General features: G+C 44.0%; 1 long non-coding RNA gene across 1 annotated transcript in view; it reads left to right on the top strand.

Annotated features, from left to right (window-relative positions):
- The window catches only part of LOC139039424 (uncharacterized), a 160,192-nt gene that overhangs the window by 118,215 nt on the left and 16,926 nt on the right, over window positions 1–25,051 (top strand). Inside the window, exon 2 of the long non-coding RNA XR_011492690.1 lies at window positions 20,399–20,658. This is a non-coding gene — a long non-coding RNA (uncharacterized lncRNA). The remainder of the gene's footprint in view (window positions 1–20,398; window positions 20,659–25,051) is intronic.

Raw genomic sequence — 25,051 nt, 5'->3', positions numbered from 1 at the left:
TTTTAGCACGAAGAGCTGGCACTTGGCTGTAACCCCCATGGATAGAGCCTGTGAAGAAACAGATAAGGGGTTGTACCATTTGCTGCTAATAACCATGTTCTCTCGACACTGGATTTTTGCACCAAATCACCCAGAAGGCATACAAAATACTCCTTACTTCAGTGAAACCCCCTGCCAGTGAAAAATACATAGTGATCACTGAAGAAGTGAAGTTTCCTTTTCTCAAGTTTCTGATGTGGACTCTTCAGTTTGTTCCCACCCATGGAAAAATTGCTATAACACTTGTGGTTGGGAGGTGGGGGGAGGTAAAATTTGTTTGTTTTCATTGCGAGCTGTGACAAACTGAGGGATTAGAAATTTAGGAAGAGGAAAATTTATCTGAGTGAAGATAGCAGCCAAGAAACTCAGAACAACATTGAATAAAATATCCTTTTCAGACGTGTATCTGGTGCTGTTGGAATATTCTACATCCAGTTACCCACCCCTTGTGCTACCCGATGCCTCAGAGGCTGACACCAGTCTCCTTCTGGAAGGCACAGCTCCACAGTCAAGTACAATAAAATGCTATCTGGAAGAAGGGATATGTTAATTCAACATTGTTAATTTTCAAACTCTCAGAATCCCTAAGGGAGAGACTAAGGATGGGTAAGTTTGGAATATAAGGACTGAGTGACCAATGTTAAGGTAAATCAACCCTGAATATTCACTGGAAGGACTGATGTTGAAGCTTAAGCTCCAATACTTCACCCACATGATGAGAAGAGCCAACTCATTGGAAAAGACTCTGATACTGGGAAAGACTGAAGGCAGGTGGAGAAGGGGACGACAGAGGATGAGATGGTTGGATGACATCACCAACTCAATGGACATGAGTGTGAGCAAACCCTGGGAGATAGTGAAGGACAGGGAAACCTGGCACGCTGCCATCCATGGGGCTACAAAGGGTCGGACACGACTTAGCGACTCAACAACAACTGAGTAGAAGGGAAACAGGACTCAGAAATGGATTCAGAGGATGAGACAGGCGGTGTCAGGCATGAAGCTGGGCCCTGGATAGCCCAGGAAGCCTAGGAGCCTATGTTTTGGAAATAGGAGGTGAACAGAAGCAGGTCATCGCTGACTGCAGCTCCACTATGCCCTTATTGACTCTGACACAGGCCCTGTAAAACCAGTTTTTCACAGGCTGTTGTTATGCAACGCTTATCTTCATCAGTCACAAAGCCTCAGACCTTGCTGCAACACACATGGTGTGACTCTCTGCGTCATGTCTACGCATCTCTGGTTTCACTATCTCTGCCAATCACAGGCATTTCTGGATTTTTTTTCTTCCAAAGTGCTCTGAGAATAGGGGCCTGAAATCCACAGAGACAGAAACTCATTGCAACCATCAGCCCTCACCTGCTCACATGGATTTTCCTACCAGAGTTGCCCTTCATACCTAAATAAGCAGGGAGCATTTCCCCCTCTGGCCCCACTCCGCCGCCTCCTGGCCTCTAATAGAGGCAGGAGGTGAGAGGCAAGAGGCCAATGAGTCTGAATTATCCTCAAACAAGACAATAAGCCCTGAAATAATCAGGAAACATTGGGGTTCCCCTAGATACTTGTTGAGCATCCTCCCTTCATGCTCTGCTTTGCAGACACATCACTCATCAGATGCTGAGTCATGGATAATTTACCAGCTATTTTACTGGTTGCATTACTTCACAGTGGGTAGAAGCTTCCAGTTGGCCTGGAGCCCTCCAAGGCTAAAAAACAAGCTTATTATTATTATTATTATTTTTACCAAGTTGAACTTTTAGGCTCTAAGATTTAATCTATCTGAGTCCCAAAGGGTACCCTTAATATAGAGGAGCTCTAGATAGCGGCCCTGACCCACAGACCCATCTGTTGCTTGCCTAAATTTTAAAAGTCCAAGTCTATTTTCCCTGCTTTTTCTGGGAAGCTTACCTAAACAAGTAAAGATGAGCTATAAATGTCTTTCAAGACTTGACTTGTAGGTTCTAATTATAATAAAGTGATAATAATATTACTTTTTATTTTCCCTGTGCCCTTCTTCCAAAGTGCCTCGAGTACTCTCAGTTGTGTGAGAGCAGGTGTGACCTGTCTGTCTGTGTCTACATGCAGATTCTAATTACACATTCTTTGGATTGGGGCTCTAAACTCATTTTCTTTACCAGAGCCTGGGGCGGAAGAGTGCATCACCTGGGTTCACTTTCCCGGGTGTTATCAGATGGAGGTGCTTTTCATCTGGGCGGGCCCCTGGGGGCTGGACCTGACCCTAGGGTGGTTCAGAAGGCTTCGAGCGGCTCTGCCCCATCCCTCCCCACCAGGATCTGGGAGCCTCTCCACCAGCACCCACACTTTCCAGACTCTTTGGTGCCAGGGTGAGCTCGGCATCCTGCTTTGCCCCAGGGATAGGCCTCTCTGAACGGGCTGGAATCCCAAGCCTGAGCCGGTGGACTCTGTACTCCCGCCGTCCCTGCTTCAGGGCAGGGATGGGCCTGCTTGTGTACCCGCTCGCTACTTTTGTGCCTTGCAACTGGGGGCAGGCATCACCCAGAAGCTTGGTTGCATCTTCCAGGATCCCTTAAACCTTGTATTATGGGCTCTTCCCCCTGGTTCTGAAAGGAAACCTAGGCAGACCCTCCGATCTCTCAGGTCCATCTTAGCTGAAAAAGAGGCCTGTAGTCATTGAAGTAAAAAAAAAATAAGAGTCTCAATCCAGAGATAAAAATGTCTATTCCTATGTCCTAATAAAAACAATGAACCAGATTTAAAGCTGAGGCCTCTCCTGGCTTCCAGCTCAGGCCAGCCATGGGAGGGAGGGCAGCTGTGGGTCACTTTCCTTCCCTTCTTCTCCTCCTGTAACTGCTGACTGCAGTTGCTGACCCCGCCACCCTCCCAAACATGCAGGCATGCACACACATACACACATACCAGGAAGTTGGAGGAAAAGGGAGATCTGAAGAGGGAGCTGGAAATTTCTAGCTTTCTTAAGACTTGGTCATGATTACAGTTTAGTCTTTCAGAGACACCACACCCCATCCTCCACCTCAGCATTCCTGGGCCAGCACCTGTGAGCTGTAGGACAGCAAAGGTCAACACATCTAGATTCCAGAGTGTGCTTACTCTCCCTCTGTTCCTGGAAATCCAGTGATGTCTCTGCTTCTCCCAGCCGAGATCCCTTTACCCCATCCCGAGATGACTCTAGGGGCAGCAGCAAAGTCTCCATGCTGGTAACCTCAGCATGGTCTGCTCTCTGCATTCTTTGTCCTACACTCACTCGCCCAGCCCTCTCTCCTCACTCAGCCATCAAGGCCACTAGCCAGTCCGTGTAGGTTTTCCGGGCAGTTCCAACCTTCTGCGTCTCCTAAACTAAAAGCGACACATTTTAAGTTCTCCGTAAGCCCCGCTATGGTGAGAGGAAGGGCATGCATCTCTTTCATTTGTGTGCAGGGATGAAGGAAGCCCTCGACATACCACTGGTTTTCTCCAAAATTCTCACTGAAAGTCTTGTCTCTAAAGTTCCATTCTCAACTCTACTTTTAAATTGGATGTTGAGAGGGCATTAAGAATTATCTCACTGGATTTTTTTTTTTAATAGGCCTTTGTACCTAATTTTGAACCTTGTACCTCCTTTTGAATTGTGGTGTCTTTGGATGTAGCCCAAATCTGGAAGGAGAGGGATGCACCAGCAGAAATCCTACCTAGCTTCTCTTGGGGATTTTAACATCACATGCTCCCAGAGTGCAGGTTTTATTTGAACACAGATTTCCCCCATTTCCAAGTTGGAGCTTTTACGAACCCAAGGAGTTAAATCTCTGAGGGGAAATGGAGCTAGGGTTTCTGTGTGTGTTTCCTTGTGAAAATCAGTGTAGCTGGTCCCCTTGGCCTTCACCGAAATGCACTTAGGCTTTTCAACAAGGGGAAGAGAGCCATAGTGTTTGAGTACATATTACAAATGCATCTTGTGAATGCCTGATATCCACAAGGAGTTTATCCCATTCAATCTCAATTCACTTCTTTCATTAAGATAGCTCTGGTATGTCTTGAAATACCTAACCCTTCTGGTAGTATCATCTAGATGTTTAAAAAGAACAACTTGGAGAAGCATCTAGACATAAAAATGATGGTCAAAGACAGTACCCAGGATATTAGTAATGTGCCTTCCTTATCAAGGTAACTATATTAGAATACCTACTAAAATTCAGTATCCGAAAATATTTTTTATCCATACTCAAACTTGTAAGCTTCCTTTTATTTGCTAACGACGAACTGTATAACTTGGTGTTTTTCATTTTGCTTTGCTTACCAGGAAGCTCAGAACTAAACTGAATGTTCCATTGCGGTAACTAATTCATTCCAGGAAGCTGATATGTCCATCTCATTCTACTTTTATTTGGTTTCCACCATTTCTTTCTCTCTTTAAATGTTTACTTGTATTTTTTTATATATTTTAATATTATAAGCGTCCTTCGTTCCTTTCCTTGAAGTCATCAGGATACAAATCCTAAATAAATATGAACAAGACTTTCATTTGTTCATCCCTTCAAAATATTTACTGATCACCTTCTACATGCCCAGAATTTTGCAAGTCTCTCCCCAGAGGTGGAGAGGAGCTGGTACTACCAGCTGTCCTCTGTCCTCTTGGGACTTGAGCCAAACTATATAGAGAGAAACAATGGTGAGCAAACAGATCTTCTCTTCCCTCAGAGCTCACAGGGCACCAGGTTTGCATGCAGGGGGAGGGGCAATAAAAACTCAGGGCCCAGGGCAAGAACCTGAGAATAAAGGTCAGGAGACAGTGGAGTTATGGAAACCAAGGGAAGCGAGTTTCCAAAGAAAGGGTAGCTCTGCTGCAAAGAGATCAAGAAGACAAGAGATGTGCCCACCAAGCAACAATATCACAGTGGGTGTAGCTAGTATTGTCCTCAAGTACCCAGGATCCCAGGAGCACCTAAGGACTCTGTTCTCAATGCCAGCATCAGGTGCACTTGGCTACCAATCCACAGGTGGCCTGCATCCCAGCCTTCCAAAATCTGCACAATCAGCTCCTCCACCCAGCAGAGGAAGAGGGCTGCCAACAAGGCCCATGAGCACAGGAAATGTTATCGCACTTTTGCAAGCTGAGTTCAAGTCTCACCTAGCTCTGCACTGTTTGCTTTCTCCATTTACCTGAGTTAGCTTGATTCATCTTCCTGATGGCTCTGTTGACAGGAAAGCCGCCTAAATTGTGGTTTTAATGTTGTGACCCTAAGAAAGGAGCCAGTGGGGCCACGTGAAGCTTTTCCAAATTTACTTTCCCAACTCATGAAAGAAAGATGGTAACTTTCTCCAAAATCACAGTGACTCCATATGTTAAGGACATGACATTTCACCTACCCTTCTTTTTCTATGCACTTAACTTATATATCATAACAACATTCTATCAACTCTCTCCTAGTTTACAATGAGATTTTTGCAGTTACTTGTATTCCTTTCTTTGTCTTGGCTGCCAGGAGGATCATATTTTGGTTTTATTTTCAGATACAGGAAACTTCTTGACTTTTTTGGTTGGCATATTCACTTAACCACTTGCTTAGGCTCTTTTTACTTTGCTCATATTTTATTTAGTTTCTCAGTTCAGTTCAGTCACTTAGTCGTGTCTGACTCTCTTCAACTCCATGGACTGCAGCATGCCAGGCTTCCCTGTCCATCACCAATTCCTGGAGTTTGCTCAAACTCATGTCCATTGAGTCAGTGATACCATTCAACCGTCCCATCCTCTGTTGTCCCCTTCTCCTTCTGCCTTCAACCTTTCCCAGCATCAGGGTCTTTTCTACTGAGTCAGTTCTTTGCATCGGGTGGCCAAAGTATTGGAACCTCAGCTTCATCATCAGTCCTTCCAATGAATATTCAGGACTGATTTCCTTTAGGATGGACTGGTTTGATCTCTTTGCAATCCAAGGGACTCTCAAGAGTCTTCTCCAACACCACAGTTCAAAAGCGTCTATTCTTCTGCCCTCAGCATTCTTTATGGTCCAACTCTCACATCCATACATGACTACTATAAAAACCATGGCTTTGACTAGACATACCTTTGTTGGCAAAGGTCTGTTTTTTAATAGGCTGTCGAGGTTCGTCAAAGCTTTTCTTCTAAGGAGAAAGCGTCTTTTAATTTCATGGTTGCAGTCATCATCTGCAGTGATTCTGGAGCTGAAGAAAAGAAAGCCTGTCACTGTTTCCATTATTTTCCAATCTATTTGGAAGGACTGACGCTGAAGCTGCAGTACCAATACTTTGGCCATCTGATGCGAAGAACTGGCTCATTGGAAAAGACCCTGATGCTGGGAAAGATTGACGGCAAAAGCAGAAGGGGGTGACAGAGGATAAGATGGTTAGCATAACTGACTCAATGGACATGAATCTGAGCAAACTCGGGGAGTTGTGGAGGGCAGAGGAGCCTGGCATAATGCAGCCCATGGGGTCACAAAAAGTCAGACATAACTTAGCAGCTCAACAACAAAGTTAACCTGTGATCAGAGATAAACTTGCTATTTCACAAGACTTCAGACATTGAGGCAGGGGTGTGTGTGTGTGTAACAAGACACAGCATGGCATAATCATTGAGAATGTGAGCCTTGAAGACAGACCAGGTGCTGCCTACTCAGTCGCTCGGTAGAGTCTGACTGTTTGCAGTGCCATGGACTATACAGTATGCCAGGCTCCTCTGTCTATGGGATTTTACCAGCAAGAATACTGGAATGGGTTGCCATCTCCTTCTCCAGAGGATATTCCTGGCCCAGGGATCAAACCCATGTCTCCTGTGGCTCCAGCATTGGCCTGCAAATTCTTTGCCACTGAGCCTCCTGGGAAGATAGGCTGCCAGGGTTCAAATCCTGAATCTACTACTTATCAGATGAATGACTTTAAGCAAGTTCCTTCACTCTGTGCCCCTCACTTTTAATTATGAGAGTCAAAATACTTACCTTATAATGTGATTGTGAGGGTAAAGTGGTAATAATTAGTATGTGTAAAGTGCTTAGAACAGGTGCTCAGTTAATGTTAATTATTATTGTTAATGTGAGGCAGTTAGGGAGGTGATGCCAAAAATCTAGGTCTTTCATCCTGGAACTTAAGCCAAACTGTAGAGCAGAGAGAGGGGGCTGGGCAGAGTGCTAAATGATTTAGAAATCACCCTGCCCTGCTCAGCAAGTCTGTTTCCTGGTGAAGACATACTCTTTTCCTAATCTCTCTGCTTTTATTGGTTGGACCAAGAAACTCCAGAGGGAGCTGTGTCTATTCCTCAGTTCAATCCATCTTTTGAGCTTTTAATTCCTGTGGTTTAATTTTTTAATTCTTAGACTTTCAACTTGGTTCTTTGTGATTATTTATTAGTGGAGTCAGTTTTTATTATTATAAAGATATATGTGCTCATTGTTAAAAGAGGCAAATAGGGACCCTCTGTTCTCTTCCCCAGAGAAGTCATTTTCAGCTCTTTCAGTTGATTGATTGAGGTTTACTGCTCCATCTCTAAGTAACACGTTTGTGTTATTGTTTCTTGTCTGCTTATTTGTTTTAGTGGTCAGAATCATAGTGCGATCCCACTACGGAAAATAAAGGTTTAGTTCTCTTGCACCATTTATCCATTCATCCATTGATGGCCCTTTAGGTTGTTTCCATATGTTGGCTACTGTAAATAATGCACATAGGGGTGCATACATCTTTTCTAATTCATGTTTTTATTCTCTTTGGATAAATATCCAGGAGTGGACTTGCTGGATCATATTTTTAATTTTTTGAGGAATCTCTGTACTGTTTTCCATAATGCCTGCACCAAATTACATTCCTACCAACAGTGCCTGAGGGTTCTCTTTCTCCACATTCTCACCAATACTTGTGATTTGTTGTCTTTTTGACAATAACCATTTTGATGGGTGCTAGGTGGTATCTCATTGTGGTTTTGATTTGTGTTTTCCTTATGATTAGTGTTATTGAGCATCTTCTCATGTATCTTCTGGCCATCTGAGTGTCTTCTTTAGAAAATGTCTATTCAGGTCCTCTGCTCATTTTTTAATTGGGTTGTTTAGGTGGCTCAGTTGATAAAGAGTCTGACTGCAATGCAGGAGATCTGGGTTCGATCCCCGGGTCAGGAAGATCTGCTGGAGAAGGAAATGGCAACCCACTCCAGTATTCTTGCCTGGGAAATCCCACGGACAGAGAAGTCCATGAGGTCACAAAGAGTCAGACATAACTGAGTGACTAACTTTCAAATTGCATAATTTCTTTGTATATTTTCGATATTAGCTCTGTCAGATACATTGTTTGTAAATATTCTCTCCTATTCAGTAGAGTGTCTTTTCATTTTGTTGATAGTTTCCTTCACTGTGTAAAAAGCTTTTTAATTTGATGTAGTCACATTTGTTTCTTTTTGCTTTTGTTTTCCTCGCCTGAGGAAATAGATCCAAAAAGAGCATTGCTAAGACCAATGTCAAAGAGCATACCTATGTTTTCTTTTGGAAGTTTTATAGTTTCAGGTCTTACATTTAAGTCTTTATAATCTATTTTGAATTTATGTGTCCTGACTTCTTTTTGACCATCCCATTCCTTTCTTTTTTAATTTTTTTTAAATTAATTAATTGATTTTACTTTACAACATAGTATTGGTTTTGCCATACATTGACTTCAATCCGCCATGGGTGTACATGGGTTCCCCATCCTGAACCCCCCTCCCCGCTCCCTCCCCATCCCATCACTCTGGGTCATCCCAGTGCATCAGCCCCGAGCATCCTGTATCATGCATGGAACCTGGACTGGCGATTCGTTTCACATATGATAATTTACATGTTTCAATGCCATTCTCCCATATCATCCCACCCTCACCCTCTCCCACAGAGTCCAAAAGACTGTTCAATACATCTGTGTCTCTTTTGCTGTCTTGCACACAGGGTCATCGTTATCATCTTTCTAAATTCCATATATATGCATTAGTATACTGTATTGGTGTTTTTCTTTCTGGCTTACTTCACTCTGTATAATAGGCTCCAGTTTCATCCACCTCATTAGAACTGATTCAAATGTATTCTTTTTAATGGCTGAGTAATATGCCATTGTGTATATGTACCACAGCTTTCTTTTCCATTCATCTGCTGATGGACATGTTTCCTCTCTTTACTTACCTGTAATACTTGCTCTGTTATGAATCAAGTTGTTCTCGTGTAGTGAGTTTATTTCTAAGCTCCTTTCCATTCTAGAAATGGCTTCTTTGTTTATTCCATCCCCATAAATTCTCCCCTCCCCCAAGTCTTCATTGCTAGAGTTTTACAGTCAGTTTTTGTCACCTGATGGGGCAAGCCCTCTTCCTCCTTCTATTTCTCCCTCTTCAGAATTTCCTCTCCTCTTTCTGGCCCTTTGCCCTTCCATGTACATTTTATAAGCAGCTGGGATTTTTCTGCAGAATATCCACAAAATATTCCCAAGTTTACAGATAAATCTGGCCAAATTGATCTTCTTGATAGTGAATCTTCTTGTCCTTGAACCTGATTTATTTTTCATCTTGAAGACTTTTAAATCTAACTTTTCATGAACTCATATTTTTACATCAAGGTCAGACAGGTTTTTAATGTTAGTATCAAAGTTTGGGTTTCCACATTCTGTAGATAGTATGAGATTAGATCTCACTTTATACACAGTACAACTCCCATTCACCTCTGACCTTGAGTTCTCTTTTTCCTTCTGCAACTTGGTGATTTTCCTTTCTGACTTCATGTCTACTCATATATTACAAGCACTTTGATTATATTGTGTCCAGAAGTTCTCAAGTGCTTGGATTGAGTCAAGAGCTTCCCTTTGTGTGTTTATCATCTTTAGCTAAAGTCCTCCCTAACTCTTTCCCAATTTCACAAATGAAGCAGGGCTTTGGAAAGTCTGTGATAAGATTTTATGACTTTCTATCATTGGCCATGTCTGTCTGGACTAATTCTCATCCTTCTCCTTCGGGTCCTCCTCATTTGCATGAATTACCAACAAGGGAACATCTACTTCTTCAACATTCTGATGACTTTGAAAAGCACTATATAATAGTAGAAATAGATTTATTAAGAGCTAAGTGTGCACATATTTTATTAGTCATTTCCTTCATGGATGGAAAAATTCAGAAACATCTATGGTAATAGTTTTCTGGACTGCTGATCACAGGTCTTTATCCTCTCCTATCTTTCCCCTTCTCAAAGTAAACAAAAATGCTCATTAACCCCAGAAGCTATCAGACAAATACCCACAGAGCTGACCTTGCTTGACTCCTGTTAGAAACACTGCATACCATTAGAAATAATTTGCAGCATTATGACCCCAGCCAGCAACTACAATGTCAGTTTTCAACAAACTCTTGCTGAGTAAGAAAACAGAAGATTCAACCACATTGGTAAGAAAGTCAGATGTTCTATTTATAGGCTATGGGCTTGTGTTGCCGGCTGCCTTCGGCAGAAAAATCCCAGAAAAACATACTTCCTCCTTTGAGATGATCACACTCTACAGACACACACTGTCTTCCCAGTACAGTCAAGTGAAATAGCTCATAGAATTGGGGAAGTTCTGTAACAAAGAAAGGTAAGCAGAGGATATTTCACAAAGAATTTAAAGCACTGTGCTATCTTGAAAGGAACAGGAAACAAAGAATTGAAAGAGATCTCTGTTTTTCAATGGACCTGAGCTAATTTCTGCTCTATAGGTCTAGATCTTCATTTGGTACCAGAATGAATGGGATTTTGAGAGTGTTCGTAGCTCTTAGAATAAAAAATATGGCATAAGAGTCCTACGTGCTAAGTGTTAGTCACTCAGTCATGTCCTACTCTTTGCAACCTCAGCCTGCCAGGCTCCTCTCTCCATGTAATCCTCCAGGCAAGAAAACTGAAGTGGGTAGCCATTCCCTTCTCCAGGGGATCTTCCTGATCCAGGGATTGAACTCAGATCTGTTGCCTTGCAGGCAGATTCTTTACCATCTTAGTCACCAGGGATTTCCCCAAAGAGTCCTAAATCCCCCGTGATAAGATGACAAATCCTGTTCAAAAATAGTGAAGATAATGGAGTAAAAATGTGAATTAAGAGCGAAATGGCCTCTTTAGATGGCGATTGCCCAGTGTTTAGAAAAGTAGATGCTGAAGCAGCCCTGTCTGGCACCCTCTCCCTTCTGGGAAAGAAGATAATCTCTGAGTCCGAGAAGAGAAGGGTGGTTTAGGCTCCAGGAGTCTTAGGAGCATCCAGGTAATGGAGCCCCTGCTTCTTGCAGTCACTCAGAGAGATGTCTCAGTGGAGAATAGCTAGGAGGTAAACTGGAGGGCTGGGGAGGTGGGGGGACCGGGTAATAGGGGCTGGGACTTTTAGTTCCTTCCAACCCTGTGAACCTAAGCACAGGGTGGAGACAGCAGCAAGGCCCCCTCTGAGCGCTCCGACCGTGAGCACAGCAGTGAGTGACCAATGGGGGTTGAAGGCCAGAGAGCCTTCTGGACACTTCTGCACCATGTGAGTTTCCTCAGACTTCTCATGACTTGAGGAGAATATTCCAGCCCCAATAATGAATAGGATGTAGAAAGTGGAGGCTCAGGATAAGGTGCAATTTGATTTAGAAAGTAATCGAATAATTCTGTGCCTACGTGTGGTGTTTGAAAACACATACCTCCCAACAAAGCCACTTTTTTTCCTTTGTGCTTAGATGCCAGGCATGGAGAGAAATACTCACATGCCTAACTCTTACAAAAATCATTTCAATTTACATATTACTGTCAATTTAGACATGGCTTTGAAGAGGAGCAATATCTGACACCCCACGTCCTAGAAGACAAAAACATTTAAACTTGAAAACAAGGCAGTGTGTGAATTTTGTTCTGTAAGTAACATACCATAGGTAATATAAATCACATTTCTATTTGGTCTTTGTGCAAAAACTGCCAGCTTTCCATTAAGATAAAATATAAAAATGAAGAAAATCAATGAGTATTCTCTTAGGAGAGGATGAACAAGAGTCAGAATCCTGGGTTTTGGAATGACTGACCTGCTCAGAAAATGAGTGTTTAGATCCATGACCATGCACTGGCGGCCAATTCCCACTCCCCACCAAAATAAAACAGTCCTGTCCTGGATTCTCCCCACTTAACAGATGAAGGAAATGAGTTACAGAGAGGTTAAATAGCTGCTGAAAGTCACACTGCTGATAATGAAAGAGATAGGAACTGAACTCAAATTCATCTGATTTCAAAGTCTGTGATATTTTATAGTTGAAGTCAATCCTTCCCTTTCCTGACCTCTCCATGATGTTTTGATAACCTTCCTTAAGATCTGACCACTTTAGGGACTTCCCTGGTGGTCCAGTGGTTAAGACTCTGTGCTTCCAATGCAGTAGGCATGGGTTCAACCCCTGGTCAGGGAACTAAGATCCCACATGCCTCGTAGCCAAAAAAAAAAAAAAAGAGAGAGAGAGAGATTTGACCACTTTCTTTAAGATTATTCATTCTCCATCAGGAAAAAGAACTGCATCTTGGCCCCCTGCAGCGACATTCCAGACTGGAAGCAAGAGAAACAATCACAGAAGCAGCACTGATATCTCGTTTTCTTTCTTTCTGGAAGGAAGGTGGTGTTGGAGGCACACAGAACTGCACTGTCTTTAGCTTACCACTCCAAAAATGCAATTTCAGAGCCACTTCCATCCCCCCTCCTCCCCCAAGAACCAGCCAGACGTCCTCCCGCCCACCCGCCATGTGCCGGCCATGTGCAGTCAAGCTGCCTGGCCCTAGCACCTCTGCAGGGTGGCAACAGCTCGGGCCTATGAGTAATCAGCTGCAGAAACCTCACTGTTCACCAGCATCCCCTTCATCTCGAGCTAGAAATAGCCCTGGAGTTTCCATGCACCATAAAGAGCAGAATAAGGGTAGGTGTGGGTAATCTTTTTTTTTTCTTTAAAGCTATTTGGTACCAAACTGCTTTTCTTTTAAGCTGTATACATGAGTTCTCTGCAGTGTCATAGAGTCTATCCACATTTGGGGAAAGGATGCCTTATGCCGCCAGCCAGACCTGGGTCAGCAACTTAGCAGCCCCTCTGTCGGCCCTCCCAGCCCCCTGCATCTACCTTCAGGGAAGCAGGTGGCTCATCTCCTCTTGCTGACATCTTTGGTTTTAAAACGTCCTGTCACAAATCTTCCTGCTCTTACTAGGAGACAACCCGTATCACCGTGAGGATTGGGTGTGCTGGAGTGGGGATAGGGGGTGGGCGGGAGGGAATCAGTGGTTCAGAGTGAGGCCATCAGAGTGGGCAAGGCTCTACTCTCTGCTTTCTGATGGAAAATAAATGCAGGTTCCTTCCATGCCCTCTTTCATTACTTTCATTCTTCCTAAGAAAATGAGGACTCCTCCGTGGGCTACCACCTCCTTGGGACTCCTTTGAAACAGCCTCTCACCGATGTTCATTGTCAGGAAGAAGAGCTTGGCTTGGTTTCAGCCCCTCCTTACCCCTTGTCTGGGTGCCTTATGGGGTGCGCAACCTGCCCAACTCTCTGAGGCATCCCTCATCCTCTCTGCTCACCGCCTCTTATCAGTCTAGGGATGGGCATTTCCCACATCCACTTCTGCTTTCCACAGTCCATTTCCTCAAGGTCAAAGAATCAGCTGCATTCTGTGAACCCACTCTTATGACCAGTTTTAATCTGAGAGCTACCAAGAAAGGAAGAGTTCCTAGCTGCCAAGGATCCACATTACAAGGCAGGATTTTTGTTACCAAGTTGTTAGCTCAGGCACCTGTCACAGACTTTGTAATTTTCAAACACTGTGGGACATTAGTCACCTAGCTTTCAAAATATATTGTTGCCTGATCCTCCTATAAAATCTCCTTTTATGTAGTAGGACGTAATAAGGGCTAAATAAAAACTAAGGAAAGACAATTCTAAGTCTTGAATAGACTGAAAGCCCTTTGTTCACCAAATATGTATCAAGTGCCCATTGTGTGCCAGGAACTCTGCCAGGTGCTAGGTTACAACAGTGAACAAGATGACATGATTCCTGTCCTTATAAAACTGACATAATGGGGAAGAGAGAGATTAAACAAAGAATCCTACAAATACACATCATTATAAGCTCTAAAAGGTCTATGAATGAACAGTACTCACTGCCCTTGAGAACAGAGAGTATGTCTTATTTGTCTTGGTATTTCCAAAGCCTGTTACTTAGTAGGTGCTAAATGAATAGTAGTAGAATCAATAGATGAATGGGTGACTATAGGAAAGAAAGAATGATTACATAGCATCAGTTCAGTTCAGTTCAGTCGCTCAGTCATGTCCAACTCTTTGCGACCCCATGAATTGCAGCACGCCAGGCCTCCCTGTCCATCACCAACTCCCAGAGTTTACTCAAACTCATGTCCATCGAGTTGGTGATGCCATCCAGCCATCTCATCCTCTGTTGTCCCCTTCTCCTCCTGCCCTCAATCCCTCCCAGCATCAGGGTCTTTTCCAATGAGTCAACTCTTTGCATCAGGTGGCCAAAGTATTGGAGTTTCAGCTTCAGCATCAGTCCTTCCAATGAAGGACTGATCTCCTTTAAGATGGACTGGTTGGATCTCCTTGCAGTCCAAGGCACTCTCAAGAGTCTTCGCCAACTCCACAGTTCAAAAGCATCAATTCTTCGGTGCTCAACTTTCTTCACAGTCCAACTCTCACATCTGTACCTGACTATTGGAAAAACCATAGCCTTGACCAGACGGACCTTTGTTGGCAAAGTAGTGCCTCTGCTTTTTTTTTTTTATTTTTATTTTTCCAGTTTTTTTTTTTTTTATTAGTTGGAGGCTAATTACTTTACATCATTACAGTAGTTTTTGTTATACATTGAAATGAATTAGCCATGGATTTACATGTATTCCCCATCCCAGTCCCCCCTCCCACCTCCCTCTCCACCCGATCCCTCTGGGTCTTCCCAGTGCACCAGGCCCTAGCACTTGTCTCATGTACCCAACCTGGGCTGGTTATCTGTTTCACCCTAGATAATATACATGTTTCAATGCTGTTCTCTTGAAACATCCCACCCTCGCCTTCTCCCAGAGTCCACAAGTCTGTTCTATACATCTGAGTCTCTTTTTCTGTTTTGCATATAGGGTTATCATTACCATATTTCTAAAGTCCATATATATGTGTTAGTATACTGTAATGGTCTTTATATTTCTGGCTTACTTCACTCTGTATAATGGGCTCCAGTTTCATCCATCTCATTAGAACTGATTCAAATGAATTCTTTTTAATGGTTGAGTAATATTCCATGGTGTATATGTACCACAGCTTCCTCATCCATTCGTCTGCTGATGGGCATCTGGGTTGCTTCCATGTCCTGGCTAGCACCCCAATGTTCATCGCAGCACTGTTTATAATAGTGCCTCTGCTTTTTAATATGCTATCTAGGTTGGTCATAACTTTCCTTCCAAGGAGTAAGCATCTTTTAATTTCATGGCTGCAATCACTATCTGCGGTGATTTTGGAGACCCCCAAAAATAAAGTCTGACACTAAGAATCATGAAAAAGTACAGCATTAATAACAGGTTGTGAGGATTGAGAGCCATTACTACAGGGCAATTTTCTTACCTAGGTAATTAAACTTTCATTGTAATCTGAGATGATCAAATCTCTCTGCAGGTCAGCTGTCAATTAGAATGGTACACAGAGTCCCAGGCACACAGACCTCACCAGACCTTGTTTGTTACTCTCTGAAATTCTTTTACTAAATGTACATTTTTGGAAACTAAATAATTTATATGGCCTTTCTGTAAGGACAGACAAAATTTGCTGTAGGCAAAACCTGCTGCTTTTCCATTCTCTCTGTAGGCTACCTTTCTCTACAAGGCTCTTGTTAGTATTACATTGAATCTATAGATCAAATTGGGAAGTACTGACATAGTGACAATATTGAGTCTTCCTATTCATGAACATGAAAGTGAAAGTTGCTTAGTCATGTCGGACTCTTTGTGACCCCATGGATTATACTGTTCATGGCAGTCCATGGAATTCTCCAGCCAGAATACTGGAGTGGGTAACTTTTCCCTTCTCCAGGGGATCTTCTCAACCCAGGGATCAAACCCAGGTCTCCCACATTGCAGGCAGATTCTTTACCAGCTGAGCCACAAGGGAAGCCCAAGAATACTGGAGCGGGTAGCCTATCCCTTCTCCAGAGGACCTTCCTGGCCCAGGAATCAAACCACAGTCTCTTGCATTGCAGGCGGATCCTTTACCAACTAGCTATAACTATTCAGGAACATAGAATATCTATTTATTTAGTTCTTCTTTGATATCATTCATCAGAGTTTTTGTGTATAGATTTTGTTTCTTGTGAGGTTTATACTTAAGTATGGGCTTCCCTGATGGCTCAGATGGTAGAGAATCTGCTTTCAATGAAGGAGACCCAGGTTCAGTCCCCTAAATCTGGAAGATCCCACTCCAGTATCCTTGCCCAGAGAATCCTATGGACAGAGGAGCTGGCGGGGTTGCAAAGTCAGACACGACTGAGTGACTAAGCATGTACATGCACACACATTTAAGTATATCTTTTGAGGGTGCTAACATAAATGTAAATGGTTTTTAATTTCAAATTCTACTTGATCATTGCTAATATACAGGAAAAGGATTGACTTGTGCATATGAACTTTGTATCCTGCCAGCTTGCTATAATCACTTATTAGTTCCAGGAATTTTTTAGATTTTCTACATAAATGCTTATGTTATCTGTGAACAGAGATAGTTTTATATCTTCTTTCCTAATCGTTATACCTTTTATTTCCTTTTCTTGCATTATTGTATTTGCAAGGACTTCTGGTATGATTTTAAAAGTTTTGGTATGAGAGGACATCCTTGCCTTGTACCTGATCTTAGTGGAAGGCTTCTATTTCTCATCATTTAAGCATGAGGTTAACTGTAGAGTTTTTGTACTAATAGATAGTATTTATCAAGTTGAGGAAGTTACAGCCTTTTTAACACACCTTTTTTTTTCTACCTTTAATTATAGTTATTTATGTTAGCATCTTCCTCCCCTTGGCTTCAGGTATTCTCATTGGGTCTAGTGCAAGGGCTGGTTCATCCCTATTTTTGGCATTTAAAGACCTGAGTACATTCTTGGGGAGTGCACCCCATAGATAAGAAGTTCTGGAGTTTCCTGCTGAATCATGGAGTCCTTTGGGACAGTCCCTTCTTCCCTGTGATTAGTCACCTTTTCCTAGAACACTCTATTGTAAATGAGGATTCAAAGGGAAGTCTGTTGTTTTTCTCCAGGGGCTGGAGGAGATGGGGCTGGCCTCCAGAAGCTAAGATGTGTGGGAACACTTCAATTGCTGAGGATGTGGGGGACAACTGAATGGGATAGAGGAGTTCCTCCCAGACTTCCAGCCCCTATGGACAGCATATGAATTGGAAGATACACAACTTGAATTTAAAATAAAGGATTGCTTTGAACATCCTGTGCCTGGCCAACTAAAATAAACCATGGTACCCATCTCTTTCTGTTATAGTCTGTAGTCAGATTTGTCCTATTTCCCTAGAAAAGGGGTGAAAGCCCCAGGGATAGGGGATAGGAAGAGGGAAGAGAAACATTCAGTTTTGCTATTCACAGTCAGGGCTGACAACCGCTGCACAAAGTGTGGCCCACTAGAGCCAGTTACCAAATGACTGCTACATCAGGGTGGGTGGCTGCTGTGTGCTGAACCTTGGCCAGAGAGTGGGTGCCATATAGGTTATAGAAGGTCAGAAGCCACTTCACACATCTCTCTCCTTCTGCAGCAGCCACCCAGGCCTTCCGTCCCCCAATATGACATGTTCTGTCCCACAGCTCAGACTTTGCACATGACACCCTTTCCTCCTCCATCTCCCTCTCCTCTTTACCTAGATAACACCCACTGCTATCTTAGATTCTAGCTTAAATATTGCTCCTTGGGCAAGGCTCCCCTCTTATGACATCCACAGTACTGTGCCCTCTCCTCCCCAGCACATAATACTTTACACATTTTACATTTGTTTCATCACTGTTTCCCACACCAGAAAGTGAAGTTCTCCAAGGGCAGTGACAGGTCTGTTTTGGTTCACAAGGCAGTTGCTGTCCAGCACAGTGCCAGGCACCTCAGAGACCCATAGTAAATATTTGCAGAGAGTCTACATACTTGACCTGGTGGCTGGGAGGCTAAGCAGGCAGCCAGTACTGGATGGCGGGGAAGCTGATGCCAAGAGGGGAGTGAAAGAACTGTTTGTCATTCAGTAGTGTCCAACTCTGCGAACCCAGGGACCATAGCCTGCCAGGTTCCTCTGTCCATGGAATTCTCCAGGCAAGAATACTGGTGTGGGTTGCCATTTCCTTCTCCAGGGGATCTTCCCAACCGAGAGACTGTACCCGGGTCTCCTGCACTGAAGGCAGATTCTTTACCTTCTGAACTTCCAGGGAAGCCCAAGAGGGGGGTGAGTGTTCAGAGCCAAAATCCGAGTCAGAGTGTGGGAGACTGTGGAGCAGGGTCAGAACCCAGAGATGAGGGGCTTTTGTTTAGTTAAACATGGAGGAGTCCCAAGGCATCTCTGGGGAGGCAAAGAACAAATGAAGAGGATCAAACTGACAACGATCAAAGTGGGGAAGAGCAGGTTAAGCAGGCAAGTGGGAGGGGTCAGCCACCAGAGGCTGCTGCCCAGGGTAGGTTTCTGCACGCCTGGGTGGGCAGACCACATTTAATGGGCAAATGTTATAGAGCAGGTAGAATATAATCAGAGACTATCTAGAGCAGTTCTCAATCCTGGCTGTACACTTGAATCTCTGAGGGTGTTTTCTAAGATAAAGACCCAGGTCCCATGTCCAGAAATTCTGACTTTTGTTTTTATCTAAAGGAAAGAGAAGCTATTGAAAATTTTAAAGGTCTGTGAATGTGTGTGTGTATTTATGTTTATTTGGAAAACATGTGATCATGTTTGTTTATTGGGCAGACCAGCTAGGAAGTTATTAGGCATGTAACTCAAGAATAGGTATTTTCCAAAAAAACCCAAAACAACACAAATATAATGTGGTTTCCCAGATGGGATTCTAGAATAGAAAAATGATGTTATGTTAAAACTAAATAAATCTAAAAAATGCATGGATTTCAGTTAGTAATAACATATCAGTATTAGTTATGACAGGCTTCCCAGGTAGTTCAGTGGTAAAGAATCCATTTGCCAATGCAGGGGATGTGGGTTCCATTCCTGGTTGGGAAGATCCCCTGGAGAAGAAATGGCAACCCACTTCAGTATTCTCACCTGGGAATCCCTATGGACAGACGAGCCTGGTGGGCTACAGTCCCTGGGGTCGCAAAAGATCTGGACGTGACTGAGCGAATAAACAATAGGAATTAGCTGTGACATCTGTTGTGACAAATGTACCACACTCATGTAAGATCTTAACAACAGGGGAAACTGAGTGCTGTGTACAGGGGAACTTTCTGGACTATCTTTGCAACTTTTCTGTAAATCGAAAACTACCCTAAAATAAAAAGCTTATTTTAAAAACAAAATTAAAAAAATAAAGCATAAGAGGAAAAAAAAGAATAGGTATTTTGCAAAAGCATCTCATACATTTAAAATATGCAGTAGGGTTGGGAACCACTGTTCTAAAACAATAGTCTTTAATCTTGGCTGCACAATTACATTCATCTGGGGAGTTTTTAAAACTGTTGATGTCTGGACCTCCCTCCCAGAAATTCTGATTTCCCTGGATGAGTGTGGCCTGTGCATGGGGATTTTTCAAGACCCCACCAGATGTTTCTAATATGTAGCCAGGGTTGAGAACCACTGCTTTAGAGATTTGTGACTCAAACTGTGGTCTGAAAATCAGCAGTATAGACATTATCTGAGAACTTGCTAGAAATGCAGACTCTCATCCCGGACCTACTGACCCAGAATCTGCCTTTGAAGGAGAGTCTCCAGAGGATTCTTATATATATATTAAAGTTTAAGAAACAGTAATCTAAAAAAGTGATTCTCAAAGTGTGTTCCCTGGAGCAGCAGTGGCAACATTTGGGAATTTGTTAAATATACAAATTCATGAGCCATTGAATGAGAAATTCTGGGAAGCAGGATGCGGGATTCCGTTTTAACAAGCCATCCAGGTGATTCTGGCACCTGCTAACAGTTCATGAACCATAAATCTAGAAGGACAAGGCAATATTTCATACTGAAAAGCCACTAGGGAACCTGGCCATCTGAATATTTTAGAGGCTTGGGGGTTAGCTCACTTCCGTAAACTCTATGTGTAACTTTAGGTTCTAAATCCAAAAGACTGAGATGAATAACAGTTTCTCTTCTGTGAGACCCACCTTCCTCCCATCTTGGGACACATCCGGTCAGAGCAGAGCTTGACATTTTTCTCACGGTCTCTCTGATCTCCCATTCAGGATCCCTGCCAGAGGCTCCAGTGACTCCTGCCCCGAGACTGACTTGCTGATGAGTTTCATGTGAAACAAAGGGAAGAAGGGGCAGCGCGAGCGGGAAAGGGAAACAGCACAGCCATGGAGACTCGAAGGCCCAGCTCTACAAACTAAAGAAGCAAACGCTTGTCTGCTCACAGGAAGAGGGTCTTCTTTGTGACCCAGTGCACTGGGGAAGTGAGAGAGACCACTGCAGTCAACTTCAGGGAGGAGAATGCTCCCCACAGGTGCAGTTCTCGGGCTGCTCTCCTCTGTGTAACCCTGCAGCCACAGGCGTGATTTGTCACAATATGTTCAACTCTTTTCTTGTGACTTAGCCAGGCCTCGGGCAGGCAGCAAGCTGTAGTTAGAGTGCAGGTTTTGATAATGGGACAGGTGGGCTAACATCTCACACTCATGAGATCCAGGGTGAGTTTGCCCTCTGTTCTCTGTTTTTGTGGATTTTCAAGCAATGTTCAGAAGGATCTGTAAATGTGCTTCAGGGACACAACAGAGGCTGAATCTCCACTGGAGAGTTTAATTTGGTATAAAAAGAGGTTTATTAAACTCTCCAGTATGATTTGGTATAGAAAGAGGTTAATATCCTATTCATCCTCCTCCCTTTGTAGGAAGTGGGGGGCTCCTTCGGTGAGACAAAGACAAAAATACTTTGCTAGCATAAGAATGGGATTTCCCTAGTCATCCAGTAGTTAAGAGCCTGAGCTTTGATCCCTGGATCCCACATGCCATGCAGTGTAGCGAAAAGAAAAAAAAAAAAAAAAAGTGTTAAAAAAAAGAACAAGGTCATATCAAGGAGAGTCATATGCTTCTGTGATGGGATCATTGAGATATTATTTTGAGGTCCTTGCTATTTTTTTAGCGAAAATTTTACACTCCTTCAAAAACGATTTATATTACAGACAATCTCTCTTTCTAGCTTTTGTTTTTCAAAAACCTGAGTTTCTTCTGAGTTTATGAAAAGTGGGAAGGAAAAGAAGGCAGAAGCAGGGTGACAGAGGAGGGAGAATCCCCAAGGCTGAGAAGGTGATGGGCCCACAGGCCCTAAAGATTATGTTGACCCCTGGCCCACTCTCCAGAAAAGCAGCAGGATTTCTGGAAGGAAATGCTGAACAGGGCACCTAGCAGGTAGAGCCGAAGCATGGTGTTCCCAGCCTCCAAAAATCCAAGTACAGAGCAACAGTTCTGACTAAAGTCACTGGGTAGCAGGGGCCTTGAAAGGGGACTAGCATGAGCTAAATATCTGAGGGTCTCTGGGGATCTTTGCACCACCCTAAAGAGGTTTTAAGCTCCCTAGTAATGACTGAACTCAAATTTTCTGCTAGCCCAGTGGACCAGAGACTTAAAATCAGATGTAAATAAAGCAAGTTAATGTGACATTTCTCAGGTCCCTGGATAATGGAATAAGATTCCTGCCTGCTCCATTAGCCGGAGAAAAATTTGTCCTATGACTTAAACGTGTCTGAAAGACCCCAGAACCCTCCCACAAAGGGGTTAACAGAGCGGCTAGTAAGGAGATATCCCCAGTTCCTGGAAGAACCCGATCAGCCACTTCAAATCCATCACCAATGCTTGAAAAATAGCACTCACCTTCCTGGGGGGCAGCTGCTGGTATGCTAGAAGGTAGGATCAACCAAGCATGCCGTCACAGTGATAGTTCTAGGCTGACTTGAGAGAATGCTCAGGAGGGTCCCATGAGCAGGAATACCAGCCTCAGCATCTAAACTTCTTCAGTAGAATACTTATTACTTCAAGTCTTCAGACTTGAGTACATGTATTTCTGGGAAACCATAAACCTAACTGTTTGTAATTAGTGTTTTCAGGTGTGTTCAATGAAAATAGTTGGATCAGAATCCCCTGGGGAACTTGATCAAAATCGTGCATTCCTGCACCCTGCCCCAGACCTATTGAATCTGGTCTTCTGGGAATGAGGAAAGGGGCAGAGTGTCTGTGTTTTTAACAGGTATCCCAGGTGACTTGGTCCTCTCAGTTCTGAGACCATCTGGGGCAGAGTTAGAGGAAGGGCAACAACTTGACGGTAATCCTATGTGCTGCAGGGTCACTGTCCTTTGGGGCTGAAGCCCAAAGAATAGCCTCCAGTGTCTGTGTGACTCTCCGCTGGTGTGAAAGGTCTGTGCATATGAGCTGATATGTGTTTCTGTGGAAGAGGCCCACCAGGGCTCTCAAGCCTTGCTATGAATTCAAGGCCCTGACAGAGCAGCATCAGTGTCAGCATCACCCTGGAACTTGTTAGAGATGCCTACTCTCAGGACTTTCCTGGTGGTCCAGCGGTTAAGAATCCGCCCTGCAATGCAGGGACATGAGTTCAATCCCTGGTCGGGGAACTAACATTCCACATGCCATGGAGCAACTAAGCCTGGATGGTCCAAAGCCGGTGGGCCACAGCTCGAGAATCTGTGGGCCCCAAAGGAAGATTCCATGTGACCAAGGGAAGACCCCGCCCCCCGTGCCACACTAAGACCCAAAGCAACCAAATAAATAAGGACATATTTGAAAGAAAAAAAGAAAAAAAGGAATGCCTACTCTCAGGCCCCACCCCAGTTCTGTGGCCTCAGAATTTGCCTTTAACACAACCCCCTGGCCATTCTCCTGCACATTAAAATCTGAAAAGCACTGGTCTAAGGCACTCAGGGACATGGAATGGTTTTGTGTATTGCAGCAGACACCCTCCCCAGGCTCTTGCAGTGCGAAGAGCCCAGGTCTGCTCCTCTGTGTGAGTCTGGGGCTCAGCCAGCCTGGGCCTCCCACTGGGCGGCCAGGAGCCTCTCCCATCTGTGAGCTTCAGACTCCCCACCAAGAAGGTGAGGTCTGCACGGGGCAGCCAGCGCAGTGCCCATCTGGCCCTGGGGCTGCAGGGTCTGACCCCCTGGAGCGGCAGAGCTGAGAGGTGGTAAGAGAAAGGAGTGAAATTGCACCCCCTCTCCTTTGGGCTGCAGGCTGTGTGGGTGAGAGGAACAAAGGGGGCACGGGGGTGGCATCTCAGCTGCAGGCTCCCTCTGAAGCCTGTCTTACTGCCCTCCTGCTGCTCAGAGCTCACCCACACCGCCCTTCCTCTTTGATGACGCCTGCCAGAAAACTCATGACTCTGCTCCCAACATGTGGCTGGCCGGGGGCCAGGGTCTGGCTGCCGACAGACTGACTAACCTCTTAGCCAGCGATGGCGTCCCCCTCCTAGCAGCAGCTGGCACTGCCTCAGGCGATGGGCACAGCTGGGGCAGCTCTGGCCGTGGCCTTCAAAGGCTTCTTGGCTCCATCCTCTGTGTCACCACTTTCCTACCTGCTCTGTCCCTTCCTCTTCTTTCTTCATTCATCTCTAATTCCTTCTGCTGTTATTTCTCCCCACTCCCCTTAAACCCATTGTCCTCATCTGCACAGGAATACACTTCAGTATTGCCCAAAGCTACCCTCCTTTAACCCCACATATCCTTCTAGCCACTGTTCTAGTTTTCTCTCCCCCAACAGTAAAACTTCTTGGAACAATGGTCTTCATGTATTATTTATCATTCCTCTTTTCCATTCATTCCTTTACTCACTGCAACTTGCCTTCTATTCACACAGCTCCATCCAAACAGCTCTTTCAAAGCCCCCCATGCTCACCATGGTGTAAATCCAACAGGCACTTCAGTCTCTCCACTGGGCTTGACTTCTCAGCAGAATTGGACACAGTGACACTCCCTCAGTCCCTGTCTCCCCTCACATCCCAGACTTTGTATTCTTTCTAGTTCCTTCTTGGCAGCTGCTTTTGTCAGCTTCCTCTTCTATTCCACCTATGAATGTGTCCGTCTATCTTCACTCAGCTCTGGGCCCTTCTTTATTTTCTTCCTGCCTTCTCTTTTTTCTAAAATTTAGGATCTAGAAGATTTCATTATAGAAAAATAGTCATTTTTTTCCTAGAGCATCTCAATGCAGGCTGAGATTCATCCATAAGGAGCGAGCGATCATGAACCTTAGTTTCTAACCGATAAGGACTTTGAAAAAAGTGAAACAGAGAGAGATCCTAGTAGAGCCCCTCATTTATACTGATGTTTATTGGGGGAGGGGGAGGGGAGACCTCACGAGAAAGCAACATTTAAGCTGACACCTGAAAGATGAATGGAAATTGGGCAGGTGCAAAACAAAACAATACAAAAAACAGCAAAGGCTAATTCTGATGACATCCACATTCGTAGCCACAACCCAGACTTCTTCTCTGTGCTCTGTTTATACCTTCTGGACATTTCCACAGGATTGCCACTCAGGCATCTCAGACTTACTACAATCACAGCAGAAATTTGTGTTTCCCCACATGTACTCGTTTTCTTTCAGACTTTTCCTCCTTTAGTTAATGGCTTCATTTTCTACTTGTTGCTTAAACAGAAACCTGAGAGTCCTTATTGAACCTTTACTTTCCTCACTCCACAAGTACACCCCAATGACAAGACCTGTTATTTCCACCACTAAAACATATCAATAATCCATGCCCTTACTTTACTACCATCAACCTGGTTTAAACTTCCATCTTTTGTCACTATCTTTTGTCTGGATGACTGCTATAGCCTCTCAGGCTGCTCTCCTAACCTACACGCAGGCCACACCCCTTCCATTCTCCATGCAATAGCCAAT

This window comes from Odocoileus virginianus, chromosome 2 (genome assembly GCF_023699985.2).
Source record: "Odocoileus virginianus isolate 20LAN1187 ecotype Illinois chromosome 2, Ovbor_1.2, whole genome shotgun sequence".
Classification (NCBI taxonomy): Eukaryota; Metazoa; Chordata; class Mammalia; order Artiodactyla; family Cervidae; genus Odocoileus; species Odocoileus virginianus.
Note: the sequence above shows the minus strand (reverse complement) of the source record. Positions and strands in the feature narration are given on the sequence as shown.